The 25,116-nt window shown below is 35.5% G+C and overlaps 1 pseudogene; it reads left to right on the top strand.

Moving 5' to 3' along the window:
* The first annotated feature begins 20,677 nt into the window (after positions 1-20,677).
* On the top strand, positions 20,678-25,116 carry LOC141655573 (NAD(P)H dehydrogenase (quinone) FQR1-like; annotated as a pseudogene).

Raw genomic sequence — 25,116 nt, 5'->3', positions numbered from 1 at the left:
TGGTCAACCTCCTTCTCCTTATCCTTATTCTTGTCCTCATTCACTTTCTTTAGGGTCTCAGTGAGAGCATCTTGGTGTTCTAACATCTTTACGATGTCATCCGTGGTCATAAGCTTTGCTCTCGCGTACAAAGCATTTCTCTTTGGCGGCATCTTGAAACTATACATATATAAGAAAGGGTAGATATGAACATACGTACTAAACTTCAAAACACGAAAACACGCTGCCCAGAACCTACTCGATCGAGTATCCAAACCCACTCGATCGAGTAACGGGCTACTCGATCGAGTGCCCCCATGTACTCGATCGAGTACCCAAACTCCAGAACCAAACAGACCTTCTGATCTCTAACCCACTCGATCGAGTATCTAGGCTACTCGATCGAGTGACCCCCTACTCGATCGAGTGCCCCTTGGTTACTCGATCGAGTGCCCCAAAACGCGATTCTGGACTCAAAATCACCAAAAACCCACCCGATCGAGTCAGTCCCACTCGATCGAGTATCACTAATACGTAAAAGCTACCCGCATGTTACGTCATATGCTACATGCTAACCTTATAAAATCACATGATATCATAATAAATATGCTACGCATCTATTCTACTATCAACAAGATCAATTCATCATGCTATTAAAGCCACATTGTAAACATCCAACATGCTATTCCAACATCAAGTCCACACATTTATTACTTTTCTTTCACATTCTCAACTTCCTACTTCAACACCAACCAATCAACACACTTCATCACTTTGTTGCACAAGTTAATCAAACACACAGATGACTCGACAAACACTTTCCCCATGTGACCGGTTCAAAGTTGTAGGGCGACCCCCGCGACTTTAGGACGTCTCCCAAGCCTTTGCACTAGCTCCTACAACTTTTACCCCGGTTCATTTTAATTGACTCCCTATGTTCATTAAGTTCATTGGTTACAGTTTCAGGATCGTCGCTCTGATACCATTTGTAACACCCCCACACTCCGAGTGCCTTACCAGGACCACTCGTATGAAGACATCACCATCTCTGGTCGCCGCCCGAGGTATGATAATCAAATAGACAAAACGGAAACAACATTTATTATAAATAGTTTAATGATGAATACAATCCTCAAAACCAAACCAAAGTACAATACATTATTCCAAACTATCTCCGTTTCTCAATCGAAATGTAAATAAATGCTAAACTACAGCTGAAGACTCTATCGTCATGTCGTGGCCATCCCAGCTATCCCAAAGACTCATCTCTATACTTGTTCAATATCTGCTCACCATCCCCGAATGGATCACCGCAGTTTTACAAAACAATACCGGATCGCATTACTAATCACACAATCAATATAAATAACAATAATAAGACAAACAGACAACCGAATCATCACACACACATACACACACCACCAACTCCCATCATCTCAATATCGATCGTCCACCGACCACCCGCATGAGGGACCGCAGCCTGTTCCCACCTAAGCCCCGCTCATCGTACGAGCGATAACCCCGTCCATTAATGTGCACATCCCCTTTCGTGGCGGGTTCCACGAAGGGCGAAACTAGGGCGTGAGATCACTCCCGCAAGTGACCCCACTCAGCCGAGAACGCATCTCGAGAACCATCAACAAACACAACCACAATCACAATCACAATCACAATCACAATCATCATATCAAACAACTAACTACAAGACATCACCAATATCCCATTATGGGACTAATACTTTGAGTAGAAATCCTACCCGGAAAGCACAACACGCAGACGGTATCTACAAATTGTATCAAACGGCTCCTCTACGAATTCTCCTCCTACCATACAACACATAGATGCTACCATTCAAATACTACTCATAAAAACCCCCAAATTCCTAAATTAGGGTTTCATCAATCTTAACAAAACATTATAGAAATTATATTAAAAGCTTACCCTCGACGCAAGGAATCCAACGACACGAACTACGATACGAACTGACCGTCTGAACTCCGGGAATTGTCAAGAACGCGATTAGGAAGAAGAACTAGTTGCTTTCTCTCTTAAACAGGTTTTAGGTTTTGTAAAAAGTGATTTAAAACAATTACGAATATGTTTAAATACCTTAATCGCATAATTAACAAAACCCGAAAAACTCCCCGTAAAACCGGACACTCGATCGAGTACCCAAGGTACTCGATCGAGTACCCCCCTACTCGATCGAGTACCCCAGCTACTCGATCGAGTACCCAACAGGTCAGAAACTATTTTATTTCGCAACTTGCCCATACTCGACAGAGTAAGGGCTACTCGATAGAGTACCCCAAGACATATAAATACGGAGTATTACAGTGGGTATTTGCTTTATTTTACACCAGGGAGGAAGATATAAATTTTTACAGTCGTTGGTTCTATTGTATAACACGTGTCAGCATCTGCGTATATGAATTGGACCCTCGAGAGAATCCGCGCGCAATTAAAACGAAGAGATCACAAGACAATAATTCAATATTTCAAATTTTCAATACAGTTAAAATTCGGAAAAAGTACCGTAATAAAAAATGGCGACTCATGTTGTCATGCATTTATAGACTACTAACCGGGGAATATTGAATAGTACTTGTACAGTTGTACCTAACTAGGCTGAAAGCTTCTACCTTGCTGAAGACCGCCCCTAGTTTTACGTTTTTAATCGTCATTTTTGTTTCTAATTTAATCGTAGTTGGTTATTAATTATCGTAAAATGGGTCACAGTCACTTATTTATTTAATTATCGGTAAAAATTACTTTATAGAGTGTTTTAGAGTGAAGGGCAAAGTTGAAAAGTGAAATGAACATTAGAGGCAAGATGAGTAATATAGGGGCGGTCTTTAGCAATTTTGTCTATTATACACCGTAGTATCTTTCCTAGTACCATAATGCCAAAAAAAAAAAAACTTGGGTGACCCGGTCTTTCGGTACCACTTTATTTGTTTTTCTTGATCTTTTTACCGTTTTTTGCGACTTAAAATGACTTAAATTTCTTATTTATTCTCATATTAAACGTACTTATCTTGACTTTAATCGTGATTCGTACATTTTTATTATAACATTATTAGTTTTTCTAGGGTTTGTTTGGTTGATCAAGCAACTTAATTTTCCTAGAAAAATACAATTCATGGAAATTAAGTTCTCTCATCCAATTCGGGTGAATTTCGGAAAAGTGTTTGGTTGCTCATGTAGGAATTAAATTTCCATAGGAACTTTTAATGACCAAGAAAGGGGAGGGGGGAGTAGGTAAGCAACTTCCTACATCATGTAGGCATTGGAAGTTCCTAGGAAGTTCTAATTCCTACATTTTCTAAAACTAGTTGGTTGCACCGCACGCTTTCGCGCGCGGTCCCCCAAGATATTTTTACTTTTCACGTTTCATATGTATGCTAGCGTATTTTTATTGGGTTCGGGGCTGTCTGTACTTGTTGAGTGTCGAAGACAATGAAACTCTTGTTGTTACATTGTTTTGCAACCATTCGTAAATAATTAGTATTCAACTTTGTTAAGAGCATGAATATCCGAATATAACCACGTCTTTTGCTTAGTTGATTAATTGTTAAATAACACAACAACATGGAATACATAAAACATTAGTATTGTGTTGTAGGTTACGAAGTAACGTAAACACATATACCTAACTCTGTCCAACTACACATTCTTTAACACGGTTTTTCAGAAAATTTAAATAGTTTCACTTAAAACGTAGGTTTATCAACATACACTGCCCAAATAAACTTGTTATCATTCCTCCAATCCTCCTCTTATTTCTCTAATCCCTCCTCCTCCTCTTCCCCTCTCCTTTATCCTCCAATTTCTCTTCAACATTATTAAACGTCATTACTTACTCAACCACCTCCTCCTCCTCCCCTTTTCTGCCTCATGGTCATCCTCCTTTCTTTTCCTCTTCCTTATCCCCTACCCCTTCCCTATCCGCCTTCGTCTTCTTACATATCCTACATTTTTTTCTCAACTTTCTCTCATATTACTCCTCCTCCCATTTATTCTCAAGTTATTGGTCATTATCTTCCCCTTTCTCTTTCTCCTCGTCATCCTCCCTCTTTCCCTTAGCAAAAACGTTTTCAGCTAAGTTTTAGTTTAGTTCCTCGTCTTATCGTTCACATTCTTTCATTTCCCTTTCCCTGCCTCTTCTTATGTCCCCTCAATACCTTTCCCGACCTTTATCCTTTTCCTCTTCCCCCTATCTACATTCTCCTTTTCCTCTCCTCCTACTATTTCTCTTCCTCCTCCTCTTACCCCTCCCTCCTCATGGTAATCCCATGCCTCATATTATAGACAAGATCGGATATGAGTCCGTCGTCAACTACCTTTACAAGTTTTCCTCAGTGTAATGTGTTAGCGACTTGGTGTTCTCGTGAAGGATGGTAAATTTAAAAGGCAATACACCGGCTCATGTTCCACTTCTCTACAGTAATATTTTAGTCCCCTATCTCATTGAAAATAATGGCTCTTACTCATGTAACTAATCATTTTATGGAGACTTTTTTACATCTTGGTATTCGATACCATGTTCATGGTCATTTGTTTACTCACCTTTGTTCCAATCTATTAATAGTTTTCATTTTTTTTCCTTTCGATTTTATATTCTCTCTTTTTTATGGCCAAATTCCTCTTTTAATGCAGTTAGCATCTCGTATTCCCGTATGTTTAGCATCTGATAAACTCAACTATTTTACAATGACCATGTTCATTAGACAATCATTTGCATTAGTCAACCATTTTGTACGTCAGCATAAGCCTATCCAATAGTCAAAACAGGTAACAAAGAGATAAGTTACATGATTTTTAGGAGTTTCAAATGTTAACTACAAAGTGCACCACAATAAGAATTTAACTCCACTTCAGACATATAGGCTACATTATCTGCATTTTCATTTCTCATCATACTTAGATTTCAAGTCAGTAGATAGCCTGGACTTATTCATGGAATACTGAGTTATAAATCATTTATCGTAAAGAGTATAAGTAACCTTATACAAGTAATTCAAAGGCATGAGCTATTAGAGAATATAAGCAATAACGTATTTTTATAAAGTTAACAAGGACCGTTCATTGTTGAATCGGCATTGAAACAGAATATTTAACTACCGCACGAAAAAAATTGATGGATCCCGTTCTCCAACTCAAACCTTTAAGAGCAAAGATTCATTACAGTTCCTTAAAAAATATTTGGCTCGCCATCATAAAGAATGACCCGAATAAACCTCTAATGTAAAGCCCATCACCTAAGATTAGAGTAGCACCTACACTGCCAAAATTATTTTCTCATAAGCCATCATATCATATTGGACTACATCTTACACACAAATAGCTCTTGTACCAAATTGCACACTAAAATATCTTACGCATCAAGCTAAAAGACTGTAACATCACAATTGTTCAATTCAACATTCAAACGATGTAAGAGCGAATCAGATCTTCTTTTCTGCTCGCTGATCAAGCTTATATCCAAAAGCATTATTACCACACAGCTATGGCACTGAAGTCTCAAGTGTACTTCTAATTACCTGAATTAGTATATTACAAACTGGTGAATTCTCAGTGTCCGTCTCACCACATAGTTAACATGAAAAAATACACACGAGCTGAGCTGCTATAGTTCCTGAATTGGCCATGGATCAAAAATATGCGAGCTACCTTAGTTATTATTGTGATCTTTATCGCCTTTTTAAAATTCCAGAAGCAAATCCAACCAACTTGGTTTCTACTATCAAGTCTACTACTACGAATGCTAATGCTGCTACTACTATTAAGTAGAGGGCTTCATATACAACACATCGCTTATAAGCTTGAGTTATTGATAGATGTTTTGTGAATAAGAGACGTTTCATTAACGAATTTCACAACCAACCTTAGTATGAAAATGACACATCGGCTTAAACAACAAAAAAAGAAACAAACCTTATTATGAAACTGATTAAACAAATCCATGGTATAGGTAAAGGCTTCGACATCCACTGTATGACATTGTTCCGACTACAAGAGAGTAAGAATCATACATGAAAAAGCAATCTAACATGACCAAAATATAAAGCTCTCTCTCTCACCTGACCAAAATATAAAGCTCTCTCTCTCTCTCTCTCTCTCTCTCTCTCTCTCTCTCTCATTCTCCCACCATCCCCTCCCTCACAATGAACAAAAACCGAATATAGCCTCTCTCCCTTTTATGGATTTCAATTCAATGTTGACATTGTTGATTATGGTGGGCAGATAGTTACATCTTTAGAGTTACATCTTAAAGCTTATAGAGCCAGAATCAAAGAATTAGTATCAATTAGCATACAAGAATGTTTTCCCCCTAAACTCTCCCATTTTATCTTGAATTTTATCCATCTTCCATACTCATTATAGTCTTACGCCAATAACCAAAAATATTCAACTTACCAAGTAACAAGCTTAATCAACATGCTTAGCGGTCTTTATTTTCCACCAAGTAGCACATTTCACATTTTTTTAAAAGGCGAGAAAGTACAATTAAGAATCTATGAATCCAACTTAATAAACTGGAAACTTCTGAACATAAAGATTGAGGAGTGGGAATGGCGGTCGATTCCAGTCCTGCCATCACCAGCAACAAAAGACCAAAAAAACAACAATGACAACACATAACAGATAAAAATAATATAATTGGTAGGCGAGACATCAAATAGATTTCTTGAGATCAGACAATGCAAGATCAAATCCAGGGCAGCTTAAAGTAGATCAGAGTTATATCAGCAAGCTATGATGATGATGATGATAATAATAATAATAATAATAATAATAATGATAATAATAATAATAATAATGAGTTAATTAAAACACAAAAAAAAGTCGAAGGAGTTCAACCAGCGATACAAATGAACTAAGCAGCAATTTGCAAACTATTTGCATATCCCTTTTGAGTATTGACAAACAAAATAATGTCCAATGTCATTAAGTATAGGCAAGTGGTAAGTGCTAGACCTTCAGGAAAGATAACCATGGCTAAAAAAACACATGACAAATGTGGATTGCAGCAAATGTCTCTTCGACAATGGCTCGAAAGTGCATTGTAAGTCAAAACTGAGGATCAAAGAAACAAAGGTTTACGTCAAATGTGATTTTATTCTTTTCCAAAATAGCAACTATAGTTAAAAATGTGCATGTGTTCGAATAGCATGGATTTAACGCTCTGAAAGGTAAGGCGTGCTCAAACTTCCAGAACATTATATCCATCAAGGCAAAAATTATACGAGTAATATGACAATATAAGAAACAAAAACACCCCTCTTTTGAATTTCCTAATAAATGAATGCCAACTCAATGTAATCCAATTTAGAGCATCATATGAATCCAACTACGAGTATTTCTAACAAAGGGACCCGAATGCAAGATGCGTATGCGTTGAAGCTCAAGCATTACTCTTAAAAAAACAGAGATGAATGAAAATGTTCTTTCAAAAAGCGGCATTGTGATTCCGAGTATGGTAACTAAAGAGCTAGATCGTAAATTAGTCCATAAACAAAGGAGGGAAACATCTCAAACTTCACAACATAAAATTGACAATCACAAATCTTTCAATAAATAAATAGCCTCGATCAGTGATGTAACGTTTTCCATAATAGTAATATAAGATCCGCGATTACATTCATAAATTACCTTATCCGTTATCGTGACTAACATGACACCATACTTTCTGAGCTAATGCATTTGCCTCACCCTGTCTATATCTAAAACAAAATCCTACAATATTCACCAGCATCTTCATTTTGTATCAAGAACATATCCCACAAAAAAACCCTCTTTAGAAAGAACTATACCTCCAAATAAAGAGCCTTCAAACTTCACAAGAACAAACAAGCTTCCAAAAGATCGAACCTTTACTTTAGTAACTAAACCCTACTTTGTACCACCTGTCAGAAATAGTACAAGAGAAACCATTTCATCACAAATAACTCTCAACACATAACAAAATTCTGACAAACATACAAACTACAGAAATAAATTTCGGCCATAAGAGGTTGAGAATTTCTACACACACTATTTCATCTACGATTACATTTATTGACAGACGGTCTCAGTTACATATTTCAGCAAAACAAATGATAAAATAAAAAACACCCAGATCTTCAACATTGCATCAAATCATACATTATTGCAATTAATCCCCAAATCACCCAGAAAATGTTGCAAAATTCCAGAAATTATTCAACTTACTCACCTAAAAAACTATTGTTACCTGGTAATTAATCCAAAAACTAATAAAAAACCATAACTAATCCACAAACAAACAATAAAATCAATGAACCGTCTAAATAAACAACAATATGAGAAATAAAGACGACTTAATCAAGGGAAATGAAAAGGTGTCTTGTTGTTGGTAGTTTGAGAAGCAAAGATGAAGAACGAAGTTGATGGTGAGATGAATTGGTGAAGGAAAATGAATGATGGATGAAGGGAAATGATGAATCAGACGGAGGGAGTGTAGACTGTAGAGAGAGCAAAGAAGAGAATATGAGGGGGTTGAGAGGTTGAGAATGGAAGACGTGGATATATGAAAATCAAGTAGCAGAAACAATTTTTTTTAAAAAAAAAAGGGCTTAAGCATTGTTGTATGTAGATTGTAGTTAGGCCCAAATTAGTGACGCTTCAAACTCGCACAAACTAGCTCACAAACCAGCCCAACCCAAGACTTTGACACTATTCATAATACAAGTTACTATTCATTAGTGAATAATAATATGGTGCTCACACTTTTAGTATAAGGTGTAAGATTTATGGCAACCAAACAACCCATGTTTTTCAAAATCATGGAATTTTCCAATGCCTATATTTTCTAAGTGGCAACTAAACAACCCCCTAATTAAGAAAAGTACAAAGTAAGTGTGACACCCTTAAATCTAGCCTTAATTAAATACGTAAATTCTGCAGAAAAACTGGTAGGATATGTTTGTAAATGGTTCAACTAGTCCAAAAACCTGCAATTTCAAAAAAATTTCTTCCTAAACCATTCACAACCAATCCAACTCAAGAAGAGTGTCAAAAACCTTGCAATTGCTACAATCTAATTTACTTAACACCGCTAAAGGTAAGAAAATACATAATGATACAACCCAAAATAGAAAAAGGGAGACATATGTCCCTTCAAATAATATACAAACCAAAAGATAAAAGGGTTACTATAAGAATAGCCAAAAACTAGGTCCAAGGTTCCTTGCTCACTAGCTCGTCTGTGACCCCCAACAAAGCATCAACAACCTGTCAATCGCATTTTATACAAACACGAAAGCCACAATTCAGTGGGGAGTAACTTCGAGTCCTCCCCCACGAAATCGTCAAAATTAATGTAACATGTAATGTAACATGTAAACAATTTGATAAACCATTTACTTATCATGTATTCTAACAAATGACCCCTAAACTGACCAAACTAAACTATCATGTGAATCATATAACAAATAGTAATCCAAACTTTATCAATCAGAACCGCTTACATCTCACCTATTACAGTTCATAAAATCATCATACAAGAAAGGGCAATATATCAAAGACAGGCATAAGTTCTTAGCACGGCCAATAGTCACTTTGTAACTCGAGTCTATACCACGAGGTAGGGAAGGTAATCGAACCGGTATCTTGGCTCGGCGGTTAATATTAATAAAACATGGCCAAGAGACAACACAACCCTAGCCTAAAATCACAGAGACCTAGACATGCGGATACACACCACCGCACCCAAGACCCACAACTTTTTTAAAACAAAGTGAAGTGAGTACCCTAAGGACACCACCGAAGGGTTGGCTAGTACTTAAGTGACCCCATACTATCAAAATAAGTACCGAGGTCATGCCCCAACTTGGATTTAAATCCACTAGTCGAGAACACAAAGGCTATCAAGCAGTGAACATATACTCGTCAGAGACTATAAAGACCTATCTATGATGAAGGCCGAAATACTCACCTAGGACCTAGTCCCAGCTAGTCCCAGCTTGAATACTTTAGCCCACACCACACAAGACTCACCACACAAGTCAAGTAAGACACCCACTTAACCATAAGAGGGCAAAAAGTCCTACTTACCAACATGAATTCTAATATTCTATCATGTGAAAGGCTATATAATTGTCTAATCAGCAGATAAACCAACAGAATTCTCAATACAAATTTCCAATTCTAACAATATTAACCAAATTAAAGGCTTCAGGGAATCTAGGGCCGTTTCTACAATATAAGAAGCTACTTAAATTCAACTAACTACACATGTGAAACAAATATATAATGAATGGCCTAAAACAAGAAAAAGGCCGACTATCTAATTCATTCAAAATTTCATCCAACCGAATTTTTACCCGCAATCCCAGCCCTGCGACAGGTACGGGTCAAATTGAGGCTGACCAATCACTCAATTAACTGACATCGCATCAGTCAAAGGGACTAAGGCTCGCCGACAATCAACAAAACATTACAATTATCACTATAAAATTCATTTTGAGCCTATTAATTACAATTTCATTTTGTAAACTATCCTATCATGTGATAATTATCAATATAACATAATTTTTCTACCATTAACATAACTTTTAGTTACCATTTTGATTCACTTCACAAGTTTAACCATGTGTACTTATTCTAATTACATCCTTAATGAACCTAAAATGACGGACAAAACATGAAAAACCGCGAAACAAGCAACGGGCCGACCCGGGCCAGCCGTGGGCTAGCCGTGGGCCTGCCACGGGCCTGCCGGCCTGCTGCCCGTCACCCTATTCCTCTTTTTTTTTCCGTTTTTTCTTCATTTTAACTCGCTTTAACATCATCTAATCATTAATTAATCGTTCCATTACTAATATCCTAACTTAAACTAACCAAAAGGTATAAATTAAGCATGCATGCAACCATATTTCAACATGTGAAAATTATTACTTAAACCAAAAATCACAAAACATCCAAAACAACAAAGATTGTGACGATCTTTCGTCGAGTAACTCGAAATATGTTACCTTAAGCTAGAAAATAAGCAATTAGCACCTCAAAACCCAAACCCTAACAACAACTAGCCACTATCCTCTACGATATACGAGTCCCCGAACTCGTCTTCCAAATCTTCACCTAATTAAACAATAAAAACACAATAATTAAGCAAAAATACCGAATTTCCGAAAATTGGTCTTAAAACAACTTAATGAAAACTGAAATTAGAACATATTAAGTTGTAGATCTCGGCGAGGGGATTCCGGAAAGGTAAATTTCGTGAAAATCCGATAAGAAACGAAGAAATTATGGCGATTTTAAGCTTGAAATGATGAAAATGGTGTTTTATTTGGTTTGATGTTGATGATGATGATCCTAAGAACAAAAAATCAGAAAAAGAAAGGTAAAGGGGGAGGGGATGCCGCGTGAGGGAAGAAGGAAAGGAGGAAAAGGAAGTGCGGGATTTTTAGTCGGGATTTTTACGAGTCGGGTTTGACTCGTTTCAATAATAATTAAATCCGTAAGTCAAACGCAAATTCCGTCAAGACCAAAGTTTTTAAACACGAGATTACAAGAAAATTGAGTATTCATACGACCCATTTCCAATTTCATTTACCCAACGTTCAAAAGAATTGTCATTTTCCCCACGATACGCCCTTATTTCGAAATAAAGAGTTTTACACGGTTTAAACTATTTTTAAACCTTTCAAAACTATCAAAATAAATACTTTTCTTCAAAATATAATAAAATTATATTTCTTTGAATTATTTTTACTTTAAATACATTAATGTCAAATTTTACTTGATTAATTAATTATTTTCGAAATATATTAACGATCCGAAATTTACGGGGCGTTACAATCACCCCTCCTTTTAAAAAGTTTCGTCCTCGAAACTCAAAAGGAGAAATTATAGTTATAAGAAAATATAGGTATCTTTCCAATGAAACGGTGATACTCTTGTTGATCAGACAAGAACATCCACATTCATATCAAGATATAAAAATATTTCTACACCAATAAATGAGAAAACCCATTATTGGGACGTCTCCAACAACGAGATTTAACACTCATTAATGTTAAAACCATTAAAAATCATAAAAGCATTTTCAAAATTTTAGCTTAAAGTTCTATAATAAGAATAATAATCAAAAGAGTTGTATGAATATCCTGAGGTAAGAATTGAAGTCGAACCTAAATGGGTGTCAAAGACGGAGTTTCAAAGGTTACCAACATCAAACTTATGAGAGGAGTATGATGAAGTAAGGAAAGAGGTATGAGCAAAGAACGCTCATGATCAAGGAAGAAGGAAAATCAGACAACACGGAAATGCCAAACACTTTTATCACAAACTACAACAACACCCAAAACGGTTCCAAAAACTTCCTAACAACAAAACTCATAATCACATCTCTCCCAAGGGTTTCCTTAATTGCTTATGTTACCTCATCCTAATCTATTCCTTGAAACAAGGTATTCCACTATAAGCGTAATCTCATCGTTCCTAATCCTCAAACATTCAGAAACAACTTCCACAAGCCTAAGGTCATAGCTTCCAACAAAGCTATATTCATATCCAACTAGTGTCAACTACGATTCCCTCAAAAAGTAAACCTTCATTCAAGAATCCCAATACCAAGCTATAAACTCCAAGAGAAAGTTCCTCAAATATTCCACAAGATTCTCATTTCAAAACAAGGTAGTAACATACCAACCCCAAACTCTGAAAAAAATCAATAGGATCTCAAGTTTTCTATCCTTTTTCTTACTAAGGATTGCCGAAAGCGGATCTACACTCAGCTACAACATCATCCCATCATCTCAAGTACTCAATGTGACCTCAAGGTCTATAAATCTTTAGGGTTAACAAATTCTTCTCAACACTAAGTCTCTCTCAACTCAAGAACTCTCAAGAGTCAACTAGAATGCCAAATCACATCACCAAACCATTATGGTCATCCACATCTCAAGGAATATTCTTTCAAATTTGACATCCTAAAACTTACTTACCATCAAATTCCCAAGGATCAAGGTCTTAATTGTAACAACACTTTATCTCCTCAAAGTTCCTAAAACCATAAGTGAAACTATGTTCTTTAACCTAACAATTGGTGTCAACCAAACCATTACCCTTTCTAGTTACCAAAACAAGTGCTAAGACTTCCCAACAATGTAGCTTACTCTCACTCTCATAACATACTTCAAGTAGTAATCAATATCACCCACTAAAACCAACAAATAATCCCACATTTAACATTTCCCACACGATAACATATACATTATTAAACCCTCATATCCAAAATGATTATGGAAGCCCAACCCAAACTCGGCTACTTAGTCAAACCTATATCCTCAAATCACATCTCACAAACTCTGTAAACATGGTCAACAGGGTACCAACTATACTAAGGAGGTAAGGAGTGATAACGGAATAGAGAAACAGTAAAACATTTCTGAAGGGTGCATGAATCTGACAAGTTAGGAAACTAAGGAGTCAGACCGTAAAGATAACGGTTGACAAAAATAAGAGGTATTCGAGTTAAGAAGATATCTCGGGCAAGAAGAAGATACGTAAAATTTGGCATAAAGACAAGGTTCAACGATCGTTAAAGAGAAGGAAAGGAGAATAGGAGCGGCACAATGAAAGAGTTCCCGCTTACCAAACACTCATCAAAGCTTATGATCGATATGATAAGGTTACATCACTAAGGTGCTCAACAAAGCCCCAAAAGTCTACCAAATCATAGGACTAACAAGGACTCCACAATGGTAGGTATTCCTCAACTCAATTGGTTCTAAGAGCCAAAATCAATTCACCACACAAATTCATTTGTTACCATCCATGTCCCAAAATATCTCCTTTACAATCCTCGTCATTGAACTTCACTTACTATGTCATCCCCAAGTATATCATCTCACCACTTAATACTTCTAGTCTCCGATACCATAAATTGGAATCACATCCTTGAACTCACGAACTACATTGAACAACATTCCACCATAATTCCCAAATCCAGATATGATTACTAAGATCAACCACGTGTTCTCAAATTTCGAAAGGTCAACAAGGCTACTCTATACTAGATTTGGTCAACTTAAAAGGTTTAACAAACTAACTAATTCCAAAGTACAATACCAATCCATTCAGCAACATCTATGTCCTATTGTATTCCTTTCAAGGCCTACAAGGATTAGGGCTAACTATCATACCTTTAATTCTCCACAAGAAATATCGAGACTCTCAAATGAAGTAGCTTAGGTTCATTCCATCTTATGTGCTAAGGTAGTACCCATGCTTAATCATCTATAACAAACAAGCTCTCTATAGACATAAATCCCAAGGTATTTCTCAATTCACTAAATTCTCATATCAAGCACAACTAACAAGACTAACCAAAGGGTCCCAAATTATATTCTCCTATACAACTCAAACCTTAAACCATCAATTTCTCCACTCGTTCACGCCCTCCAATGATACATTCTCTCAAAACTGGGTTCTCTTGAACAAGGGAACTATCCTGCGGAATAAAAGGAAGGTGTCCACATGGACTTTATTATAAGAAGAAAACGAACCTAAGATAAATCGGGAGAAAGAATTGAAAGGTAGTTACCAAGGCGAGAGAAGAGGAATTGGAAAGACGAATAAACAACGAGATTGGAAAACTAAGGTAAGATTGCATTATCTACATCTATTGGAGAGCCATCTTACAAAAGAGAAAATCAATTAGTACCTAACAATTAGCAATCACAAACAGACTACCACATAAAATCCTAACTCTACCCATCCTACCCTTCTCTCAAGTTTATTATTCAAAGGTCAAGTGATTCTAAGTGGGGTGCACAAACGTGCATCGGGAGCAATAAGCTCTGATACCAACTGTGACACCCTTAAATCTAGCCTTAATTAAATACGTAAATTCTGCAGAAAAACTGGTAGGATATGTTTGTAAATGGTTCAACTAGTCCAAAAACCTGCAATTTCAAAAAAATTTCTTCCTAAACCATTCACAACCAATCCAACTCAAGAAGAGTGTCAAAAACCCTGCAATTGCTACAATCTAATTTACTTAACACCGCTAAAGGTAAGAAAATACATAATGATACAACCCAAAATAGAAAAAGGGAGACATATGTCCCTTCAAATAATATACAAACCAAAAGATAAAAGGGTTACTATAAGAATAGCCAAAAACTAGGTCCAAGGTTCCTTGCTCACTAGCTCGTCTGTGACCCCCAACAAAGCATCAACAACTCACAATCGCATTTTATACAAACACGAAAGCCACAATTCAGTGGGGAGTAACTTCGAGTCCTCCCAGCCACGAATCGTCAAAATTAATGTAACATGTAATGTAACATGTAAACAATTTGATAAACCATTTACTTATCATGTATTCTAACAAATGACCCCTAAACTGACCAAACTAAACTATCATGTGAATCATATAACAAATAGTAATCCAAACTTTATCAATCAACCGCTTACATCTCACCTATTACAATTCATAAAATCACCATACAAGAAAGGGCAATATATCAAAGACAGGCATAAGTTCTTAGCACGGTCAATAGTCACTTTGTAACTCGAGTCTATACCACGAGGTAGGGAAGGTAATCGAACCGGTATCTTGGCTCAGCGGTTAATATTAATAAAACATGGCCAAGAGACAACACAACCCTAGCCTAAAATCTGCGCAGACCTAGACATGCGGATACACACCACCGCACCCAAGACCCACAACTTTTTTAAAACAAAGTGAAGTGAGTACCCTAAGGACACCACCGAAGGGTTGGCTAGTACTTAAGTGACCCCATACTATCAAAATAAGTACCGAGGTCATGCCCCAACTTGGATTTAAATCCACTAGTCGAGAACACAAAGGCTATCAAGCAAAGAACATATACTCGTCAGAGACTATAAAGACCTATCTATGATGAAGGCCGAAATACTCACCTAGGACCTAGTCCCAGCTAGTCCCAGCTTGAATACTTTAGCCCACACCACACAAGACTCACCACACAAGTCAAGTAAGACACCCACTTAACCATAAGAGGGTAAAAAGTCCTACTTACCAACATGAATTCTAATATTCTATCATGTGAAAGGCTATATAATTGTCTAATCAGCAGATAAACCAACAGAATCCTCAATACAAATTTCCAATTCTAACAATATTAACCAAATTAAAGGCTTCAGGGAATCTAGGGCCGTTTCTACAATATAAGAAGCTACTTAAATTCAACTAACTACACATGTGAAACAAATATATAATGAATGGCCTAAAACAAGAAAAAGGCCGACTATCTAATTCATTCAAAATTTCATCCAACCGAATTTTTACCCGCAACCCCAGCCCTGCGACAGGTACGGGTCAAATTGCGGCTGACCAATCACTCAATTAACTGACATCGCATCAGTCAAAGGGACTAAGGCTCAGTTTTCGGCACAATCAACAAAACATTACAATTATCACTATAAAATTCATTTTGAGCCTATTAATTACAATTTCATTTTGTAAACTATCCTATCATGTGATAATTATCAATATAACATAATTTTTCTACCATTAACATAACTTTTAGTTACCATTTTGATTCACTTCACAAGTTTAACCATGTGTACTTATTTTAATTACATCCTTAATGAACCTAAAATGACGGACAAAACATGGAAAACCGCGAAACAAGCAACGGGCCGACCCGGGCCAGCCGTGGGCTAGTTGTGGGTCTGCCACGGGCCTGCCGGCCTGCTGCCCGTCACCCTATTCCTCTTTTTTTTTCCGTTTTTTCTTCATTTTAACTCGCTTTAACATCATCTAATCATTAATTAATCGTTCCATTACTAATATCCTAACTTAAACTAACCAAAAGGCATAAATTAAGCATGCATGCAACCATATTTCAACATGTGAAAATTATTACTTAAACCAAAAATCACAAAACATCCAAAACAACAAAGATTGTGACGATCTTTCGTCGAGTAACTCGAAATATGTTACCTTAAGCTAGAAAATAAGCAATTAGCACCTCAAAACCCAAACCCTAACAACAACTAGCCGCTATCCTCTACGATATACGAGTCCCCGAACTCGTCTTCCAAATCTTCACCTAATTAAACAATAAAAACACAATAATTAAGCAAAAATACCGAATTTCCGAAAATTGGTCTTAAAACAACTTAATGAAAACTGAAATTAGAACATACTAAGTTGTAGATCTCGTAGGGGATTCCTGGAAAGGTAAATTTCGTGAAAATCCGATAAGAAACGAAGAAATTATGGCGATTTTAAGCTTGAAATGATGAAAATGGTGTTTTATTTGGTTTGATGTTGATGATGATGATCCTAAGAACAAAAAATCAGAAAAAGAAAGGTAAAGGGGGAGGGGATGCCGCGTGAGGGAAGAAGGAAAGGAGGAAAAGGAAGTGCGGGATTTTTAGTCGGGATTTTTACGAGTCGGGTTTGACTCGTTTCAATAATAATTAAATCCGTAAGTCAAACGCAAATTCCGTCAAGACCAAAGTTTTTAAACACGAGATTACAAGAAAATTGAGTATTCATACGACCCATTTCCAATTTCATTTACCCAACGTTCAAAAGAATTGTCATTTTCCCCACGATACGCCCTTATTTCGAAATAAAGAGTTTTACACGGTTTAAACTATTTTTAAACCTTTCAAAACTATCAAAATAAATACTTTTCTTCAAAATATAATAAAATTATATTTCTTTGAATTATTTTTACTTTAAATACATTAATGTCAAATTTTACTTGATTAATTAATTATTTTCGAAATATATTAACGGTCCGAAATTTACGGGGCGTTACAGTAAGGCTTTCCTTGGACCTATGATGATGTTGCCATGCATGCAAAATTAGTAAGAGTACGTTAAAAATATAATTTACTTATTTATTTGGTTTGCACATGCAAAATTCTAGTGTAACCGTACAATGTAGAAAGCGACCAAAATGCTCTTTTGTAGCAACCACTATTATTCAAAAGCCATGATAAATTACATTCTTGATGACAGCCAAAGTACAGTTGGCGAATTGACTATATAATCGTGAGACCGTTGAATAATAGAGTACTCTTTCGGATCCTAAAATATTACCTACTCATTTTATGACATTTACGCTTCTCGGATATACTCGTCTTAAGATAAAATGTGTCAATAATCTACCTCATATAATTGTGTCCGTTAGGACTTAGAAAGTAGTTGTTGACTTTTCTTCCTCTTTTATGTGAGATATTTTGTTAAAGTGTGTTTGTTGTAACTTTGATCCAATAGTCCTTAGTCCGCCACATCATTAATCCATCTTAATTACTTACACCAATAGATACTTGTCACATCATTTATGATAAAAAAAAAAGGGATATTTTACCCTAGCATAGCCTTTGCTCATTTCCGTCATTCGTTCTATATATACTGAACGCATCCTACATCCCTACTTCCCACATCCCACTTTCCACTTCCACTTCCGACATCCCACATATCATACATATATTACCTCTACCCAAACAAACAGAAATGGATAACAAGACTACCTATACAGTGAAAAATAATCAAACAGTTACTGTGGACTACAACAGTAAGCATTTTTTTCATTTCTTTTCCGTATCCATCCAATTTTTTTAAATTTGTGATTTTTTTTCAAGTTCAGAATATGTATGATTAATTGTAGGATTTTTGCATATGGAATGCGGTAGCAGAGTTGTTAAGAACTTTATAGTTGAGTCTGAAACCCTGGGATCGAGTCCCATCGAAGTGTTTTTGCATTTTAAATTTGTGATTTTTTTCAAGTTCAGAATATGTATGATTAATGATAGGATTTTTGCATATGGGATGTGGTAGCAGAGTTGTTAGGAACCTTATAGTTGAGTCTCAAACCCTGGGATCGAGTCCTACCGAAGTGTTTTTGCTGTGTAATTTTTTTGGGCTTTAGTCTGCTCTGTAAAAAGTTTGCTTCTGATGGGAATTGAACCATGGATCTTCTTTGTATGCGGTTAACAATTCCCATTAAGCCACTAGTGTTCATTGTTTAAAAAAGAGTTAAAATGTGTTATATTTAAAAGGAGATGTTCTTTAGTTTTATAAATACGTTTCGTAAATACGTTTCGGAAAAAAATAAAATTTGATGTGTAATTAACATTGAGATCAATATTTTTTTTAATTTTTTTAATTACTTTATATAAGAAAAATAATATGCATAAAGTGTTATAAAATAAGACGATTTATTTTAAAAAAAAATCGTGCCCCCTTATGACAAAAGCCTACGTCCGCCCCTGTATGTAAGTATGTTGTTATTGCTCTTTATACGAATTGTCCCCAGCCGTCTTCCGAGAAAGAGAAGTCGTCCGTGGAATTGATTCTCTCGTCCGCTTAAGTGTACACAATATTATATATTCATATACTAACAAACTCTTACTCCACAGAATTTTAACACTTTTCTTCTTTTTATATTTTTTTTTTTTTTTGCAGGACCCGATGTGGATAGGCAGGTGAATCAGTGTTTGGACGACAATGCCAAAGCCAGAGGCAAAGGCGGAGGTTCTAACAACAGTCATGGATTTCCAAATAAAACCAAGTGATAAAGAGTATAAATATTGGAGGGAGCATGTTATTATCCTCATGGTTTAGTTGGTCCAAGTATTTAGAATTTATTTAGTTATGTTTTAAATTTCAGTAATAAAACATTTAAGATTAGCTCAAATTTAGGTGTCTTAAAATCAATTCATTATTACACTTAAGATTAGCTTAAGTGTTTATGTGTTATGTAACGTACTTTTTATTGTTAAATCTACGGTATTTGTGAGTTTTATTTGCTTGGATTTCTCAGCTATGTCATATTTTATATTAGCAGTACTAAAGGTCGCAAGTTCGAATCTGCTTCATAGTCATTCGTCTTTTACCCTTGAGAAAAAAACGGAAAGATAAATGAGAAATGCTAAATTGATTTGTAGGCAATAAGGAGTGGTTGTTAAATGTTAATGTTCCTATGTTAGTGTCGTAGAATATTTCACTAGAAGCAAATGGAATCACAGATGATGGCAAAAAAAAAAAAAATACTCCAACAAATAAATGGCAGCACTTCATGATTAAACAGTTAGTTCAGAGGAACACAAGCAAATGGAATCACTTATGATATGGCAAAAAAGGGAGAATGGAGTCTACGAGATTCCATCAGTTTAAGCCATGTAACAGATGTTCTTGTACAATGCTGCTTTTTGCTGCTGGTTATGCCTCTGGTAAGTTGGATGCTATTTCATATTACATGCTTGGCAACGTGCTTTACTTTTGCTTATTACGCAAGAGGGTCTTACACTCCAACATGTGAGACCACCCCATTAATCCTATAGTTGAATAAGGTACATACATAAGGATTAGTTGTTCTCACGCGCGAGAGTGTCTCGCACAAGAGTCGAAGAATGTCATATTCTCGTCGAGTTTCTCTCGGAAAGTGTTGTAGCATTGATATGTAGAGTCAGTTTAAGATGACAACACCCATCACAAACATGTTATAAAGGATAGTTGTTGTTGGTCTTCTGTGGAAGATATTGCACGTCATTCAATGTCATTCAGATCGAAGGAGGGAGTGATTTTGGCTTATACTTGTAAGTGAAAAGTTGGAAATACTTATTTTTGACATCGTATATTATACGAGTATGACACTTTGAGGGGGTTATGACTTATAACGTAACTTAATTCTTGTTTCAGGTACTATTATATTCCATGTACAGACATGTACAACAACTAGCAGAAGAGATTCAGAAAGGAGCTGCTTCTTTGGCTTCTGTGGAGGGCGTTGAGGCTAAACTCTGGCAGGTAAACATTAGCTTTTACCCGTACTATTTACTAAAAGATACTCGTAACTTTTATTTACTCTTTTTTTTTACGTCCAACCGCTTACTAATATTTCTGTAAGACAACCTTACATGAACGTTATTGTGCAACTACACAATATGTGACCATATTAGTTTTCTTAATGGCTGATTTTACAAGATCTTGTTTCCAAACCGACGTAGAAGACTTAATTCCCACAGAAAATATAATTATATGATGTATACAGTGCAAGTACCTGAGATTTTTTCGGATGAGGTGCTTGGTAAGATGAGTGTACCACTAAATAGAAATGTCCCCTTCAAAACCCCAAATGAGCTTGTCGACGCCGATGGATTTATTTTCGGCTTTCCCACAAGATTCGGAATGATGGCTGGCTCAGTTCAAGGCTTTTCTGGATGCTACTGGTGGACTGTGGAGAACTCACCAGCTTTGAGGAAAGCCTGCATGTCTGTTCTTTAGGACTGGATCTCAAGGTGGCGGACAGGAGAGCACAGCGCAAGTAATCAATTTTACACGCGTACGTTTTTTTCTCTGCTTTCGGACTGTCGTTCCGAGTTACTTAATTCTCTATGATGCTCCTTATAGTTTGACTGAGCTGGAATGTTCGAGATAGAGAATGTAAAAGGTGAGAGCCCATATGGTGCTGGAACTTAAGTAGGAGATGGTTCGAGACAACCGACTGAGCTGGAGTTGCAGCAGGATTTGCACCAGGGTAAGTACATAGCCACTATCATAATGAAGCGTAAAGGAATAAAGTAGTTGCTTAACTTATAACTCTCAAAGTCATAGATAAATTGTGGAGCATACACATTAGATACACATTAGATAAATGCCAGCATTCTTATTATTACGCCATTTATTTGCCTTTTTCAAATTTGCCAAAGGTTGGTTCATTACATTTTGTAGCACTCATGTATTTAAAGAGCTTAATCAAATATGCTTTGATGTTTAAAGGAGTAGATTGTTGAATGCAAGAGAGACACCTGCATCACTGATACAGATGTGAATGCACTTTAGCCATCGACGTCGCCTTCCGCGGTTTTATTTCTGAAGTTTTTCCAAGGCGTGTCACTGTGGCATGAGACTTATATCTGTCATCGGCGTTTGTGTAGTTGTTTTGGTGTTGTATTCTCGGTCTTTTAGTCTGTTTGAAAAAAAAATGTCCTATGCCTTTGTGCCAGTGTAACTCTACCCCCTTTTTATTAAAATTAGTCATTCACTTGTGAATCATTATTTTTGCATTAGAGATGGTATTGTAAAGTATTTACTCGAATTTTGTAATGAAAACTATGCTCATTCCACATATTTAAATATAAAAGACCAAGGCACGTTTTTATTGATACACTACCGACTTGCTTCTATTTAGCATTTCACCAAATTGGGGCATCCGGCGCGGTGCAACAAATAGTATAGACTAAAGATGTATACAAAGAGTGTATTTAATATTTACACTAAAGTGCAAATCCTATGGTATTAGTATAGAAGATAAATGATCAAGGATTGATACAAAATGATTTTGAAACGGTTTTACAATAAATTTACTGTGACACGATTTTATAATTTAAAGAAAAAATAATAATGTTATAATAAAAATGTGCGAATCACGGTTAAAGTCAAGATAAGTACGTTTATTATGAAAATAAATAAGAAATTTAAGTCATTTTAAGTCGTAATAAACAGTAAAAAGATCAAAAACATACTCCCTCCCATCCACTCCAAAGGTAACATGGATTCACTTTTTCTCTCACAAAAAGTGGATCTATGTTACCTTTGGACTGGATGAAATGGAGTATAAAAGTGGTACCGAAAGACTGAGTTACCCAAGTTTTTTTTGCATTATTATGGTACTAGGAAAGATATTACGGTGTATAATGGACAAAATTGCTAAAGACCGCCTCTATATTACTCATCTGGTTCCTAATGTTCATTTCACTTTTTAACTTTGCATTTCACTCTTAAACCCTCTCTAAACTAATTTTTATAGATAATTAAAAAAAATAAGTTACAGTGACCCATTTTACGATAATTAATAAACAACTACGATTAAATTAGAAACAAAAATGACGATTAGAAACGTCAAATTAAGCGCGGTCTTCAGCAAGGTAGAAGCTTTCAGCCTAGTTAGGTACAATTGTACAAGTACTATTCAGTATTCACCGGTTAGTAGTCTATAAATGCATGAGAGCATGAGTCGTGCATTGCCATTTTTGATCACGGTACACTTTCAGCATTTTAACTGCATTGAAAATTTGAAATATAGGATTATTGTCCTGTGATCTCTTCATTATAATTATTGTCCTCACACCTCTTCATTTAAATTATTGTCCAACCTCAAACTATCGTTCCCGTAAAACCTTAAACCGAGAAAAAAGCCTTCCAAAAACAAAACCAAAGAAAAAAAAACTACAACTACAATATGATGATGAAATTGGTTCATTCTTTTTGAAGCGGTTTTTTTAAAATTTGAAAATCAAAATCGAAAATGAGAGAAAAGGAAGGTAGTGGATGGTATATGGGGTTTTAGTTATTAAAGGGTAAAAAGATAACTTTTAGGGTGCGAGATGAGTAAAACTAAAATAAAATAATATAAGAAAAACTTGGTATTACGAAATTTTATTTCTAGGTTCACTCTTTAGAAACCGAATCGGGAATAGAAAATTTTCAAGTAATAATGGAAAATTGGAGGAAATATTTGACTTATTAGGTGTGAGAAGTAGAATTATTGTGGGAATCTACTCTTTATAAAAGCAGAAGACAATACTGAGCAGAGGACGCGCCACGTCATTATTGCATTTTCTTTTTTCTTTTTTTTTTCGAAAATTGACATTATGGTGGGACCCATGTGCACGCAACGTATTTAATTACTGAGATATGCGTCTTTCAAAGCATGTGCTAAAATCCGTCTCACTACAAAATCTATAAAGTCGTCTTACGGAATACATCTTGAATTTAACATTATGATAAAATGATAAAATTTTATAGAAATTGAATAATAATTACGCATAATTAATTACAAAAGCGAGTTACCGTAATTGAATTACATAATTACTATACTAAAATTAAATAACAAAAATACAAAATTTCAGGAAAAAATATCGCTTATATAGGAATCGAAAATACATCTTGAATTTAACATTATGATAAAATTATATAGAAATTGAATAATAATTACGCATAATTAATTACAAAAGCGAGTTACCGTAATTGAATTACATAATTACTATACTAAAATTAAATAACAAAAATACAAAATTTCAGGAAAAAATATCGCTTATATAGGAATCGAAAATACATCGAGATGAATTACAAAATAAATAACAAGTATTTTTGTTATTAACGATTTTGCCTTGTGCAAAAAATTAATTGAAAACATGATTTTTAAAAATACAAAGTGAACGAGTATTTTTTTTAAAATATAAATAATTACGAGAAATGAACTTGGAATATAAAACTCGGCATCTGATGTCACGCACACCGAGTTAATCAGTACAAGCTATTTTTAATTTTTTTTTTTACTCTCAAAATTAAACAAATAAATGTTCATTTAAATTACGAGTGATGTAAAAATTATATTAAATTTTTAGTAATAAAATTTTTTAAAATAATTTACAATCTTTGCACGGTTTTTTGGGACTTAATTCACAATACTGCACGGGTTGTGAATTAAGATTAATTAAAATTAAAGTAGTATACCCGTGAAATAAAACTTATGCACGGATTTTTTTCAGATTTTAATAAAAAAAATTTAAAAACGATACGAAAAGTCGAAACACTTTAAAATATGTTTTTTGGAAAATTAATCCTCCCAGATCTGTATAGAAAGCCGTTCATCACCGAGGATTATGTACTTGGAGCAAAAATTCTGGCAATTTAAGTATCAGCCTCGCACTCCGAATTCGGAAGATGGCAATGATAAACTACCGAGTAATTTCTACTTCAACAAGTACGAATTTTAGGCAACGTTGTTATCATCATAATATATACACTTGGACCGTCCAACCATGAAATCCGAAACTGCATAAAATTAAAATAATCAGCATATTCTGAAATTAGAGCATATGCAGTTAAATATGGAATGGCAGCAGTTACAGCAGTTTCAAGAAGTGGGGTTCATGGGTAATGGAAGTAGTGGGGGGTTTAGGGTTTACAAGGGTTGGTATTTTAGTATTTATAGGATTGCAATTATTGAGATTTTCACAGAAACTCAATATAACAAATTCAGTAAAAAACTTGAGATTATGGCACACATCCAGAGCATTCCAATTTCGAGCATCACAAAAGAAACATCAAGGACGGAGCAATTAACTGTTCGGGTGATGAGATTGTGA

This window comes from Silene latifolia, chromosome 5 (genome assembly GCF_048544455.1).
Source record: "Silene latifolia isolate original U9 population chromosome 5, ASM4854445v1, whole genome shotgun sequence".
NCBI classification, from domain to species: domain Eukaryota; kingdom Viridiplantae; phylum Streptophyta; class Magnoliopsida; order Caryophyllales; family Caryophyllaceae; genus Silene; species Silene latifolia.
This window is presented reverse-complemented; position numbering and strand designations above follow the sequence as displayed.